Here is a 16,341-nt window from a genome sequence, read left to right as displayed (position 1 = left end):
GTTTGGGCTGCTGGGGAAAAGATACATCACCTGAGCTGATCTCTTTCAGGGGATTTTTGAAACTGAGCTACTTTCTGCCTAAAATGAAGCACAGTAACACATAGAGTTCTAGGGCCACAGGTTGCTTGCACCAGAGGTAGCTTGTGGTTGACCACAGATCTTTTCAAAGTGCTAAACACTCATCAAATGCTGTATCTAGAGACATTCAGAATTTTGCCTCTGTGGAATCATATTAGTATGCACTCAGATCATCGCTTTCTTTTCCTTTCTCATTTTATCCTTAAAACAGTCCTGTGAAGTAGATTGAACTCAGTGAAGATAGTAAAGCCTCTTTGACTAGGGTTCACAGTGTTTGACTGGCTCCACTTTTAGTATTAGTGGTGTTACCCACAAAGATGTGAGGCTTGGAGAACCTCCACTAACAACAGCAGTCTGTCTCTAAAATGCTGGGGAATATAACTCTGGCTTGCAAGAGAATGAGTAACCTCTGGGACTGAAAGAACATTTTTATAGTGATACTAACTGATAGAGACTCCAGGCACAGGTGAACGAAGAAGGTGTTTATTTAGAATAAATATGTAAGAACATGCACACTAGAATAACTCACTCCAGCACCTAGCATGGCGAACCTTTCATGGAGTTTTCTTGGCAAGATTTGTTCATAGGTTTGCCATTGCCTTCCTCTGAGGCTGACTGAGAGCATGCGATTGCCCAAGGTCCTCCCAAGGGTTTCATGGCCAAGTGGGGAATCAAACTCTGTCTTTACAGTCGAGGTCCAACACCCAAACCAGTACACCATCTCAAAATTTGTCACAAGCTAAGGTGATTTCATGAGAAAGACTTAAGGGCCCTTCAGAAGGACAAAAAAAAAAAGGAGTTCCGAAGTATTGGATTATTTTAATATCCAAAAGAGGACAAGGATTAATTGGATTGATGGTAGCATCATTGACTTCACAAAGCAGTGACAGGATCTGGAGCATCCCAAAAAGTGTGGACAAGAAGGGTACTTGGGAACACAGTAGGAAATAAAGGGGAATATGGTCTTGTTTGATCTGTTGGTGATCACTTTCTGTTTCATAGGAAATGCAGGCTGTGAGGGGGGAGGATTGCCTTTAAAAAAAAAAAAGCAAACTCCTTCTATCATTTCTTCTTAAGCCATCCACATGTCTGGGGTCTATGTGCCTCCTTCAAAATACTACCTTTCAGGTGTCTATAAAATTATCACAACCTCCTAAGCACATGCTGGCATTAGAGGTGCAATGTAAAAATACAGAAGTATCAAAATGTATTGGTGTGCTTACAGTGGGCCCTCTAAGATTTTTGTTATCTTCATGTAGGCAAAATGGAGCAGAATGGGAAATATTTTTTGTCAGGAATGACAGCATCCAGAGGCCACTTTGAATAGTAATGGACTCTGAACCACAATGAGTATAAGGAGAATTGTGGTGGTTGTTTTTAAAAAAAGATTTCTATAAAAACAAAATTCATAATAGGCTAATATCTCTATTAAGACATCAAAATGGATACAATATTTCAAGTTCTTGAGAACTCTTTATCTGACTATATTGTTGTATGTCATCAATTCATTGCCAATTTATGGCAATCCCAAGATAACGACAACAACAACTATTATTATTATTATTATTATTATTATTATTATTATTATTATTATCATCATCATCATCATCATCATCCTTTTCACCAAAGGCACATATTCAAAAATGAATGGCAAAAAACATAAAATGTTAAAATACTAAAATAATATACTAATTTACTAAAAACAATATCCTATGACAGATTTTTCTTGGCAAGATTTGTTCAGAGAGGGCTTGGCCTTGCCTTCCTCTGAGGCTGAGAGAGTGACTCTAGTTTTATATGATATTTTTAATAACTTTGCACATAAAACCAAGTTTGTGTACACTGAACCATCAGAGGTGTCACTGTCTCAGCCACCAATGAAGAGTTTTCATTTCTGGAATACAGATGGATAAGGGAGCCTCGACCTGTATTAAACAGCAGTCTTCCTTCTATAGAAGCAAATCACTTTGGTCACTGTGGAAGGCCCCTCTGGAATAGTCCCTTCACTCTGTGACTCCTGTCATCCGGATTTTAGACTGAGTTTCAGTTAACCTGCCAGTGAACCAAGGAACCAGAACAGCTTTTTCTAGTTCCTGCCTGAACAAGATGAATTTTGAGGAAAGATTCATCATTTTGGTATAGAGCACTAACCGTACTTCTAGGGCACAGGAATAAATCACATCTTCATGCTAATAAGGTGAGTTGGCTCAATGGGTCAGTTTCCCCATGGTGGCGGATTGCCTAATTATATGCTGGGGCCTTGGCGTGTCTGCCTCTAATAGCACCTTGGACTCCTTTTATAAATGACCCACCCTGTGTGTTTGAGCCTAATTATGGGCTACCTAAATCCAAAAGCAAAGTAACTGGATCTTCCTGTGCAACCTCTGACAAAGTGGTATTCATTGCCAATGTGGATCAGCCACTGCAAAGCTATAGAGCCATCTGGTTGTGTGATGAGGCATGAAGGCAGCAGATTCAAAGGGCAGTGCTTTAACTGGCACAAGGAGCCCTTTGAGCTGGGAGTTCTGGGTTTGCTGACCTAAACGTCAGCCCACTGGTTTGGATTTTCCCCTCTTGTGATGTGTTATTCAAACAGACAGTGCTTTGCAGAGAAATAGGCATATGCAGAAACAATACAGTTTGACACTGCTTTAACTGCTATGGCCCAGTGCTATGGAATTCTGGGATTTATAGTGTCGTAAGATATTTAACCTTCCCTGTCAGAGAGCTCTGATGCCAAAACAAACTACACGTCCCAAGATTCCATAGGATGGAGCCATGGCAGTTAAAGTGATGTCAAACTGCATTATTTCTGACCAATGAGGCATGCTGCATGCAGGGAAGATCACTTTTGAAACATTCACTGAGGTTTGATCATAGTGCTCATAACATGCTGTTGATCCAACAGAGGTGTTGGTTGATTAAAAAGATTTTTTAAAAACCTTAGAAATCTTGTGCTCCAAAGAGGTTTCCTGCTTCCTCAAAATATTGTCCTTTTTCCCCATTGCTAACCCAGATGCATGGAACTTACCACTTACAGAGTTGCCTGTGTGATGCCACCTCTCTCACCTTTTTAAAATCCTTTCTCAACAGCTACTTTTTTGTTAAAACTGTGACACATTCCTTTTAATTTCCCACTTATTATTATTATTATTATTATTATTATTATTAAACTTTATTTCTAAAGCGCATCTTCTCTTTACCTCACCCTCTGCTTCAGCTGACTTCTTTTTATCAGATGTTACATTATAAATTCCTTGGGGCAAAACTCTGTTCTTTTGTACTATGCAAAGCCCCATGTAGACTTCTGGTGTAGCCATGGAGTCAGTGTTGATATATGTAATTTTAAATAACTGAAATTCTGCAAACCCAAATGATAAATAGTAGTTCTTGGTGACTATTTTGGTTTGGTGTGTGGGAAGACCATAAATGACAATCTGTATTCCTTAAACTCCAGCCAGTAAAGTCTTGCAATTTTTATGGGAACTTTTGAGATCCTGAATGATCTCTTACTAAAAACCTCTTACTTGGAAGTATGTGGTGTAAATATTTTCATCAATCTCTCTTGGAAACAGGTGGAAATTTGCACTCCCTATTTCCCTGAGAAGAAGTCTTCTATTCCAGGTAGTCCTTGCAAGATACTTTCAAGTCACGTCTTGAGTTGAGTCTCAAATGTCAGAGCCAACTTTAAGAGAAAAAAGGGATTGGGTGTGTATGTGGGGGAGTTTCGATAACTAGAATATCAAGAACATGTGCACAAAAAAATATCAGAGGAAATTTATCAAGATTGCATTTTAGAAAAATGAGGCCTGTTCAGCAGCCTGTCCCCATTGCACATCAGAGGAACCTTCTAAAGCTTTTTCTAGGAGCAATAGACAAGATTTGCCCCCATAGCATGAGGCATGCTTCTCAGAGGAAAACAGTGACCACATTAGGCAATAGGCTTGAGACACTGCTTTTTTTTTTTAATGACCTGTAGGCAAAAAGCAGTGAGATGGAAGTGTTGTTCAAAGGAGGGAAATTGTTTTCCATTCCGTAACATTTCTGGTTGAAGTTAGGCCAGCAAGTTGGTCACTAAAAATACACAAGTCAGGAGTTGAGTGAGTGCATCATTTGTGGTGGGGTCAAGTCCAAGTTGAGTCCGAGTCAATTGGCTCGAGTCTACATCCCTGGACAAAGGAAGCCTCAGAAACTGTATTTTACCCAATATAACACAATGTTACAGAATGTTAAGTGTGTGGAAGTGTAATATCTATTTACAAATAAATGCACACAGGAAAGAGGAATGCGAGTGACAAACACCCAGATAGTGCTAGGCTTCAAAACAGTGTCACTCTTTCCTGAAACAGACAAGATGCCTCTTAGAAGAAGACTTCATGTTCTTGGCTGCAGAGGCTGCCTTTCATACGGTTGTCTCTTTGCTATCTTTGCCATCTCCATTCCAAGTGCCTTTCTCCAGCTCTCTGCTCAAACAGAAGTAAAATCTAGCCCAGCTCACTAGCTTAGAGAACTGTTTATTTTAAGGAAATACAGTTACCCCTCCAAGTTTGCGGACTTGAAATCCGCTGACTTGAAAATCCATGGAGGATTTTAACCCCAGATGTGCGTACCCCATTCAAGCCTATGGGGCTTGAATATATGCGAGTTTTGGAACTTGCCGGGGGTTTGGTAATGGACCCCCCACGAGTTCCAAGGGGCAACTTTATATTCTAAGTGTAAGTTTGTCATGTCTTCACAGCAGAGGTGGGTGACTTGGGGTGAGGCATGATGGCAGATGCAATCAAAGAATGCTAGAGTTTGAAGAGACCCCAAGGGCCATCCAGTCCAACCCCATTCTGCCATGCAGGAAATCACAATCAAAGCACTCCCGACAGATGGCCATCCAGCCTCTGCTTAAAGACCCCCAAAGAAGGAGACTCCACCACACTCTGAGTGAGTGTGTTCCACTCCCAGCAATGTCGGATGTGCCACTGAAGGTCCATACTCATTTCAAAGATATCTCTTTAACTTTTAACTGTACACGTTAAAAAGAGGTTATCAGCAGAGATTATCAAGAATTTTTTTCAAAACTGGAAGTATACTTTTATTTTGGTTTAATTTTCTTTGGAATTTTTAGCAATTTGTCAAGTCTCTGGTTCAAAAAGTGGCCCCCAGACTCTTTGCTGTTGCCCACTAGCGCTCTGGCAGATAGTGCAATTGTTTTAGATTTCCCATGAAATAACCCTTATGCATGGAAAATCTAAAACAATTGTACCACCTGCTAGAGCACTAATGGGCAATAGCAATGGATCCGGCGGCCAATTTTCTGCCCCAGGTAACCTTTAGACATGTGAGCCAATGTGGTGTAGTGGTTTGAGCAATGGACTATGAATCTGGAGAGTTCAAATCCTATCTCAGCCATAGAAACCCATTGAGTGCCCTTGGGCAAGTCATACTGTCTCAGCCTCAGAGAATGTCCAATAGCAAACCCCATCTGAATAAATATATCCAAGATAGGGTTGCCTTAGAATTAGCATTGTGTCAGAAATGACTTAACTTGAAGGCACACAACAACAACAACAACAACAACAACAACAACAACAACAGTCCTTGGGCATACATGGAGCAGGAAAGGCAGAAAAAGTGAACAGCAGCTCATCACTGCAGTGCAGGATTCACAACAATATCTTCAAGGCATTAGATACAAACTCAAGACAGTAATAAACACCAAGGGTTCTGAGATATACCTCTATTAGCACGTTCATTTCCTGCAATTCCACCACTTTTCAGCACACTATACTTTATTCTGAAGCTTTGTGTGGGCCTGCACATGCCTGTTCTTACACCACACAAATTAATCACACAGACAATACAACTGTTTAGGAAGCAATCTAACAAAACGAAGGGGGAGCAAAGGAGCATAACAAAGTATCAGCATTCTGGGAACTGACTTTCTGATCTTCCCAGTATGGCATTTTAGTACTAACTAAGATATTCAGACATCATAAGAGGAGCCCAAGTCAATATCTCCCCTTGGACTTTGTGATGCTACACTTCATGTTGGAATGTTGGCTGGGCAAAGCCAACTCAACAATGTAAGCTCTTGCTTGGAGTCAGCATTTCTAGGAGGCCCAGTGAAGCCTATATAAGAGGAGATGGGCACTTAGGATACCTCCAAATGGAGCTGAGAGTCTGTGTGAGTTTACAGATTACAGTGGGTCCTTAGTATCTGGGGTTTGGTTTCAGGATCCCCTGTGAATACCAAAATCCATGGATGCTCAAGTTCCATTAAATACAATGGCATAGCAAAATAGTATCCCTTCTATAAAATGGCAAAATCAAGGTTTGCCTTTTGGAATTTATATATTTAAAAATATTTTCAAGCTGTGGCTGCTTGAATCTGTGTATAACAAAATCCGTGAATATGGAGGGTCAACTGTACTTTATTCAGTTACTGTCTGGTAAGTGTGCCTGAGGCAGTAACCCTAAACCAGGATCAGCTACAGATCTGAGGAAAGATTCTGAGAGTGGATTCTGATGGTAGACTCCACAAAGTGACCTCTTATGTTGTTAGGGCCCCGGTTGTGGTTACACACTGCCATTTTAATCCTACAGTGCCTTGTCTGGGGCAGTGTGGGATATTTACAAGGGCAGCTTAGAGGTCAGGGCAAGTGTCAGTGTTGATGGAACCCTGCCAAAGTATTGGGCTCTTGGCAGCTACCAAGAGTTTGGGAAAAGTTTAGAGAAGTTTTTAAAAAAACTGGTCCCAGAATACTCTTGGCAGTACAACCAGTTCTGGGAGTGGTGCTTCAAGAAACTAATATTTCCAGGCTCTGGTGCTAGCTGGTGAGGCCAGGTTTGTTGTAAACACATTTCCCAAGGGAATAAGCCCCAATGTTGTTCTCAGTTCTTCATAACCATGCATAAGCTTGTGCTTTCAGTCATTAGAAACCTGTGCTATGGTTGCGGGCTCTACAGATGCATGGAACAGCGGCAGAACTTGGCCAGGATTAAATCGGAAGCATCTGCAACCAGTACTGGAGTTGCTGCATGCAGCCACACCCTCCAACATTTCACAAATGAAAACCAACCCAAGAGACATCAGAATGTGGTCAAGATGGCAAAAGTTATTAGTAAGGAACAATGTGAGGCTGCAGCACTTTGCTTTTGCCTGGCTCGACTGGAAAGCCCCCCTCCTCTTCCCCCCAGAGTTAGCTGAGTGCAAATAACTTTTGCACTTTGTACTCAGTTTTGAATTGAAGTAAACCAATAGTGAGAATAGGATACGGAAAGAAAAATGGGGACATTTCAGAACAGACATTCCAGATCGGAACCGCTGGAGGGTATGTGCAGCTTGTGTGTGATGTTCTCTCCACTATCTTAGTGCCCAGCCACTGCACAGATGAAGTGAAAACTGCCAGTGGGGCCAACATTCTCTTTTAAGTTGTGTGACTTGGTTTTTCTAGAGGTTTTAACAGGAGAGCTGCCCTTGGCTCTTTATTCTCCCATTGTGTGGATTCCTCCATCCAGCTGCTGGCACCTCAAGCTCCCTCCCCATGCCTTCTCTCTCTCTCTCTCTCTCCATCTCTCTTCTCTTCCCCTTTGCTCTTTCTCCTCCCCAGTGAGGAGGGTGCTGAGTGTTGGCTCACCACTTCCTCACCACTAAGCAGCGTACAAGAGCTGTTGGTTGTCCCTTGAACTGTAGCCAGAAGAGCAGAGGGAGAAGCCATTAAAAAATGCTTACTCAAGGCTTTGTGCTGCCAGAATTGTGCTGCTCTTTTCCAGGGGCACCGAGACAGGCTTCTCATCCTTGGCGTACGGCACGCAGGCATGTAGGCACTCTGAGGAGCTCCTCCAGGTGTGTAAACAGTCCCAAGGAGCTTGTTGTACAGGTGCCTAGGTAGCGCCATAACACCTGCCTGGCTGGCGGCTGGCCAAGCGGCCCTCCCTGGCACATAACAAGCAGGTATTAACATCTGTGGCTTCATTAATTAAAGGGACAGTGCCTGCTTGCTTTCAACCTGGCTCAGAGTTTGTTTAAGGTGAAGATAAAAGCAAAAAAGAACCGATAATGGAGGCTTTAAGACAAACCCCCAACTAAACTTATTGGCTCTGTGTTATTGTATGCACTCTCCAGAATTAACCCTCTTCTGGATCCTTCTGTCATCTGGTCCAAATGCAGTTGCATCTTTTCTTTGCCATACTTGTGAAACCTTTCTCAGGCTGATGTACAACGGGAGAATAATCTTTGCAAGACCAGCAGCTGTTAAAACAATGCGATACAATCTAGGTGAACTGATAAAATTGTAATTAAGACAATTTGCATTAGGTGCTGAAAGGAATAGACAAATTAAAAAAATGTCTTTCTGCATCTAAAATGACATCAAATGTTTCTGTTGTGGCCTTTGGTTAGCATAGACTAAACAACCTCTCCTGTCCTATTGCTATCTGGAAATGTGAGACTACAGCACCCATCCTCTTCATCCACCATGGCTACTATTGTTTGATTTGTATTGTATTCTTTTGTATTCTTTTACTGTTGTAACCCACCCGGATTCTACATGATTGGGCGGGCTATAAATTATTGTTGTTGTTATTATTATTATTAGCTAAGGATGCCAGATCTCAGAGCCTGGCCTGTCATATCCAGTTTTCAAGGCAGCAGCAGTAGGGGAATCTCAGGGTGAGAGCACTGCCTTGAAAGGTGTGCATGTATACATATTACACATTTGTTAGATTCTGTGTATTTAAATTTAAATAGCTTACTTTGTGCAACTGCAGTTGATGTTCGATGTATCATGCATAACAGCATCACAAGGAGATGTTCCTTGTAACATTATCCCTGTAATGTCACCAGGCATCACCTCCTGTGATATCACAAGAGGTTGTCATTGGGTCCTTGAAATCCCTAAAGTCTCAGGGCTTGGCAAAATCCTGACTTGGTAAATCTACTACCAGCCATTGTGTTAGACCACAGCTTCCAGAATGTCATGCTACCTGAAGAAAAGGGAACTCTGGACAGTATCAAGTTAGGGAAGGTTTATGACCAAAGCAGATGGCAAGCTGATGTCTGTTTTGTTTTGTTTCTTTTTTAAATGTTTTAAAGCAACCAGGAGTGGAGGCTTCAAGTTTGAAGGGAAATGACTGGGCACAATCACAATTGTCCCACCTGCACCAAACTGCTACCAGTCCTGCTGGGTGGAGGGAAAGTAGAGCAATCCCATTACCTGTTCTCTTCTATCCCCACATGGGATTCATAGCAACTTAAAGAAGAAGATTATTTAAATTAGGCCCCCTTTCTCACTGTTACAGCACTATGATTCCACTTTTAATTGTTATTCATATATCCTATGGACTCCTGGGGCTTGTAGTTTGTGGAGCCACTAGAACTACCTGGCTGAGGATTCTAAATAATAAATTGCAAATCCAAGAATTCCATAGGCTGTTGCCATAGCAGTTAAAGTGTGTAAAAAGATCACAGGAGAATGGTATGGGGCTGATAGTTAAAGATGCATTCCCATTCCAGTGTTGACTCAGATTTTAAGCTGCACTCCCCAGCAGATATTGACTGTAGATTTCTTCCATCACAAACTTCTTCCTTCATGTAAAATGGTGAGGATGTATCTTGTGATGAATCATCAGTGGGCCTCTGAGGTTTTCCAAGCCCTGCCAGCTCTGATGTTTTAAGCAGAGATCCCAGCAGTTGAACATAAAACATTATGCTAAGCAAGCACACTATGGTTAGTACCCTGGGTGCATGCAGTTAACAGTTGCACTGCTGGTACAGATGGATATCTAAAGCTAGAACTCCAATACAAAAAGGAACATTGATATTGCTCTCCTTGTACTATGAGGGCTGGAAAGGAGTCTTTTTAGCCATGGCTGACAGTAGTGACAGTCATCATGGGAAAGCCATTTTTGGAGTATTATAACCATCACTCAGATTTTTGTGTGTTTTTTTTCGGGCTGTGTTCTGGAAGAGTTTATTTCTGGTGTTTCAGCAGAGAAATGCCAGCCACAGATGCTGGCGAAAAGTAAGGAATAAACTCTTCCAGAACACGGCCACATAGCCCAAAAAAACCACAAAAAACTATGGATGCTGGCCATTAAAGCCTTGAGCTTCACAGCATCAGAACTGGCTATCAGAATTAGCTGGGGGTATATATTTTTCTTGCTGACTACCAGATAAAGGCTGGCATTCTGTTAAAAGTCCATGTTATGCCTGCATGAGACTTTTTTTTTTTGGTTGTTGCAGATATTGGAATTCCCTTCCTCTACAATCAAATCCCTTCCCCAAGGATTTACATTTTAGCCATGCTAAGGCCTCAGCAAATAATGTCATCATTAGGAGAGAAGGTATACAAAGGAATTGTTGTTGATTTGGCTTGGCTGTTTAAGGACATTAGCAGACAAGGGAAATTGGAAGTATAATCCAATGGCAATCTGAACGCAATCATGGGGTTTCACGTTATTGCAAGAGAGATGATCACACACAATTTTGGGCAATGGCAAGCTATTTTCAGGGAATGGGAAGTCAGTTCGAACACAATTCAAATTCACATAAATTTGCTGAACTAGTGAATTCACGTGAATGCATTCTGGCCCCACTTTCTTTTCATTCGAAATTAAGAGAAATACCTCCCGTGTGATAAACTCCTTTGACTCAGGATTGATTTCTTCCTCATCTGACAATAACAAAAGTGGGCATCTGGGTAGGGGTACACTTGACTTGATAGTAACTGTAGTAGCTGTTAATAAACACCACAAAAGTCATGCTGAGGCAGCTTCTGTTAATATATGCAGCACAACTGATAACATCGCATCGCTCCTCCTGCCAGGTGAAGACAGCGTACAAAGTTGGGGATTAGAATATTAATAAAACTTTGCAATTACACAGCACCTTTCATCTGAGGGCATCAAAGAACATCATAAACATTAATTAATTAAACTTCACAACAGTCCTGCAAAGCAGCTGATTGGCTCATTGTACCTATCAGACAAGGATGGATAACTGTGGTCCTCCAGGTGTTTTCAGACTTCATTTCCCATAATTCTTCTCCAATGTCTATGTTAGCTAGAGCTGTTGGGAGTTGTAGGCCAAAAACATCTAGAAGGCCACAGTTGTCCACCTCCATCGAAACTTACCCCTCTGACACAGATGGTCAAAAATATCTCACTACTGAAGCCCTTGAAGCCCCCTGGCATTTCCTGAGAGTCCCCCCTCCACATGCTGATTTTTGTCTTTTTTAAATTTCTTTTTGTTTCTTTTTCTTTTTTCCTTTGCTAATTTTTATTTTCTTTTTCTTCCTTTCCTTTCCTTTCCTTTCTTCCTTTTTTCCCTTTTTGCTGTAAAAGCAAAGAGTTACCCTCTTACAGAATTCCCCAAGTCTCTCAAGCTCTATTTTGGCCAAAATCCAAAAGTGATGCAGCCCATAGACACAGGGACAAAATAAGAATAAGACCCTCTGCACAGTCTCATGCAATAAATCTCTAAGGCCCGGGACAGATGGGCCAAAAGTGGCGGGCCGCTTCCAATACTAGTGTTCCGGAGCCCGCAGCATCCACACGCTCCGGAACCCTAGCACATTACGGCGGCGGCATCATGGCAGCCACCCATCCATACAGGGGCCACCATGATGCTGCCGCTGCCATACAGCAACCAGACATCACTGGCAGGAAGTGGCGTCCCTTCCTGTCTCTGGCGTCACAAAAAAGAAGCTGCTCTAGGCAGCTTTTTTTTTTTTTTGTGGTGTGTCTATGCTACAGCATGGGGATGCTGCCACACAGATATGGGGCTTACAGGGGTGGTATGGAGCCTCCCATCTGTATTTATTATTATTATTAACCTTTATTTATGAAGCGTTGTACATTTACACAGCGCTGTACATACAATCTTTTTAGTTAGACAGTTCCCTGCCTTCGGGCTTACAATCTAAAAAGACATGACACAAAAGGAGAAGGGAGTGGTGGAGGGAAAGGGTAAGAGGTCCAGCTGTTCCTCTCTACCTCCAAGGCCTGGACCAAGGCAGACAGATTGGAGGCAGGGCTTGGCTTCATAATGGATGGTTAATCTTCTTCCAGGGAAAATACATACTCTCAAGTAGGATAATACAGATACAGTACTGCCCCTGTGTCTTGCTAAACAAAATTCAGTGTGCCTTCTCCAGATCAAGCCTAATTTTATATATATATACCTCAGATCTGGAGATGAGTGACCCAAAAAGTATTTTGGAGTCAGGAGAGGGCACCAAGAAAACGTTCCCTCTCTCCTCACTTCCACCCTCTCCTCCATCACAGATACTATGAAGAGGGAAAGTTCCATGCTAGGGATCATTAGAAAAGTAAGTGAAAAGCTAGTGTTGTAATGTCTTTAGGCAAATCTTTGGTGCCACCACACTGTGTACAGTTGTGGTTGCCACATCTCAAAAAGAACACTCACAGATTCATGCATTGGCTTGGGATGAAAGACCTTTGATCAGCATGGAAAAGCAACATGGAGAAAGAGTTGAAAAGGGGTGAAAGAACATACACTTGTCCCCCCCCACATTTGCAGCTTTGACTTTTGCGGAGTTGATTATTCAAGGATTTTATTAATATGTTATCTCTAGGAATATCTAGGTCCTCCAGCGAAACTCTATGGTCAACTTTAATCAAAAGTTGCACTGAAGGACCTAAAGATTCCCAAAGAAAACAGTCCACTAGGCATTTGTAGCTCCTCCAGCGCAATTTTATGGTCAATGTCTGGCAGATGTTGACCACAGAGTTGCACTGGAGGACTGAAAGATTCCTAGAGAGGTATTCTCTCAGATAAAAACATAGTGTTTTTGTTATTTGCAGTTTTTCCACATTCACAGGGGTCCTGTGCCCCTAACCCCAGCAAATGTGGAGAGATTTGTATGCATTTCATCATTGTAGGGGGGAAGGGGGGATTTAAAAAAGCATGTCTCTTAAAAGCAAAATAATGACAGTTTAAGACCAAGTAATCATGATAGCTACCCAGAAAGAGGCAATGTTGATCTCAAAATGTTCTCTCTCTCTCTCTCTCTCTCTCTCTCTGTGTGTGTGTGTGTGTGTGTGTGTGAATCCATTCACACATATGCAGCTGCAGCTGAAGAAAACTGAGACGAAACTGTACTTTGTACTCTTTAACTTGTACTGTTTTAAATTTGTTGTTAGAAGCCTAGAGTCCCTATATTGGTGGAAAAGACAGGATAATAGTAATAGTAATAGTAATAGTAATAGTAATAGTAATAGTAATAATAATAATAATATACCAAGAGTCACTCAGGTAGTGAATTTATGTCTGGCTTGCATCATTGCAAACTACAGCTGGTGGCTCTCACTTAACTGAATATTTTATTCTATAAAACTTACTCCATTAATTTTTAAAACAAAAACACATTATATTTTTAACAATGTTATGTTATCCATCTGCCTTTGTACTTATTAGCTAGAACATGGGAAAGCACAAGCATGTTTTGTTTATTGGGTCAAATATGGAGCTTATATTTATGGAACTATATTAGAAAAACTGTGTGCCTGTCATGCGGTGGAACTGACCACAAAATGAGTGAATCAGATGGACACTGATCCCAAGTCACCTGAATCCAACCTTCCAGCCACTAGATCACCTGGCCTCTTATGTGAATAAACTTAAGTGATTATAATTATGAATGGAAAAACTCTTTAGACTCTTTAGGCCACACTGTAAATTTCCATCAGGATAAGATAGCTTATTTGCAGTGAAAGGTATTCGGTTCATGGCCAACTAGCTCACTGAATGAGATGCAAACTCAGTCGCACAGAAGTATGTTCTAGTACATGTTATGTCTTAGAAATAGATTCTTAAAGGCTAAGGCATGGGATATTAATAGGGGAGACATATATTCCACCATTATACCTCTCATTCTGGTCTCCTGTGTGCCCTGACTGAAATAGGAACATGAATGACATCTTTATAATTAGCAACATGCATGTAGTTTTAAAACCATCAATGTAACATTTAACAATTAAATAGTTCTTTTGTTTTTCTTTTCTGAAGCTTCATAGGATTAAGTCAGGGTGGGGTGCCTCACCCCAACATTTCAGGTGCAGTCCTGCCCTGCTCAGATGGTGAACTTTTTATGGTTCAGGAGTGACTGATCTTCCAACAAATACCCAATAATTCTCTTAGGTGCACTTGGATTATACTCTGTGGTGTTTATTGTGATGTTGATGAGGTAACTTTCTTAAGATGATTTGTGTTCCCACCCCTGGTGTCACCTGGGGCCGGAGGGGGCTGCTGGGGGGATGTCAGCCAAAAGGATGCTCTGGGCTCTCTTCTTTGCTGTGGCAGAGGTCTTCTTGTGAGAAGGTATCTGGTACTGCAGCACACCAGAAGTGGGTTGCTGGGTCCTCTCCTTTGCTGTGATGGTGAAGGTTTCCTCATGAAAAGACTTCTATCATGGCAAAGCTGGGAGGGAGGGTGCGAGTGGGTGTCACCCCTCTGGGGTGTCACCTAGTGCAGGATGAACCCCCTTTAACCCTCCCCCTCCCATACAGTTCCATTGCTCCACTGCATGCAGTCCTAGTGCCCCAGCACTGTCTCTTCTCTTCCAAAAGCACAGGTGGAGGGAGACGTCAGACCAGGGGAGGGAGAATCCTCCAATACTGAATTGCCCCTTCCCAGCACTGCAGAAAATTATGTGGCCCTTGCAACTTCTCTGATGTCATAAATGGCTGCCTTGAGTTCTGTTTTGGAAAGTAGGCACTACATAATCAGGAATGGGTAATTGGCATTGTGCCATTTTTACACAACTTGCTAGGCCAGTGGTTTTCAAATTTTCTGCCTTCAAGTTACCCTTTCCACATTGGCTTATCTGTTATGAAACCCCTACGCATCTATTCAGTCTGTTGCACTGTATTTTAGAGGTATTCTAAGCAGCCCAGCCAGTTCATAGGTGTCACGGGCCATGCCTAGCAATCTTGTGTGAACAGTGAATGTATATCCTAGATACTTGAAACACAGCCTCATGTCTTCATCTTGCTAGCAAGTTGCCTTTTAGGCAGTTTCCTTATGATTACTGTTCTTTTGGCTGGCTAACTCCTTGAACTTTTTGAAAACATCCATAGAGTTCCTAGAAATGCAATAAAAAATGGCTAACTGAGGCTTACAGAAGTCAACCTATTGCCTCAAGTCTGGAATGACCCAGATATGTAGCCTTAATGGTGAAAAATGCAGAGCCATTGGCCAAAATGGCTAAAGAATCTGGAAATCATATTTCAAGAACTTTGCCATGCTCTGGAAGAAAGATATAGAAGATACAACCATTCGTGACCATGAAAACGTAACTCACAATTGCTGTAATGCATATTGTTTACCTCAGTCATGGTTCAAAAGAGCAACCCTTCTAGCTGTTGAGCATTGGTCGGTGCCTAAACTGTCTGCATGTGCAAATATGTGAAGAGTTTGGAGCTGGTTGCGACAGCTGATCTGGAAGCAGCTCCAGCATCTGTGTTTACTACTCTATTGTGATTTCTGCCTTATTTGGAGGCTGAGAAACATGGGCAAGTTATTGCCAGATGTACTGGAAAAATGCAATCAGGAAACACCTTCAAGCTATTCGGCAAAATAAAGGGTAAGATAATGATCATAGATCAAAAAATTCTCCACTGAGGTTGCACAATCAGCACTGAAACAATGTTTTTATATATATATTTTAAATAACTTTGCTGGGCTCTACATACTCTCTTGACTGGGGATGCCTTTCTTTGCTCAGCAAGCACTAAGGCACACCTGTTGCTTAGTGAGTTTGTCCTGGGCAGAAGACCAAGATGGAAAAGAGATGCAAAGATGTCTTATAAAGGTCTTCACCCAACCATGACATCAGTATCGCCATGCGGTAAAGAGACAAAAGAGTCAACTTGTCAAACAGAGGAATATTTGTAGCAGAAAGACATGGGGGGAAAAAAGGCATTCTTGTACATAGGAATAGGCTGAACCCAAAGTGGTTCTCACTGAAGTACAGTTATGCTTCATGAATACCAAAACTCACTCCTTCTTGAAAAATTGTGTGACTGTGTTAGAAACATTAAAGGCTCATCCTTTAACCAATGGTGGCTATAGGCAAGTCCTGAGCATCATTTGTGGGTGGCCCAATACAAATTGGTCATCCTGGACTCCTTTTCAAGCCATAAATCTTTTTTAGATTTTTTTAGATTGTAAGCCTGAGGGCAGGGAACCGTCTAACTAAACATTTGTATGTACAGCGCTGTGTAAATTTACAGCGCTTTATAAATAAAGGT

Source organism: Sceloporus undulatus, chromosome 1 (genome assembly GCF_019175285.1).
Source record: "Sceloporus undulatus isolate JIND9_A2432 ecotype Alabama chromosome 1, SceUnd_v1.1, whole genome shotgun sequence".
NCBI lineage: Eukaryota > Metazoa > Chordata > Lepidosauria > Squamata > Phrynosomatidae > Sceloporus > Sceloporus undulatus.
This window is presented reverse-complemented; position numbering follows the sequence as displayed.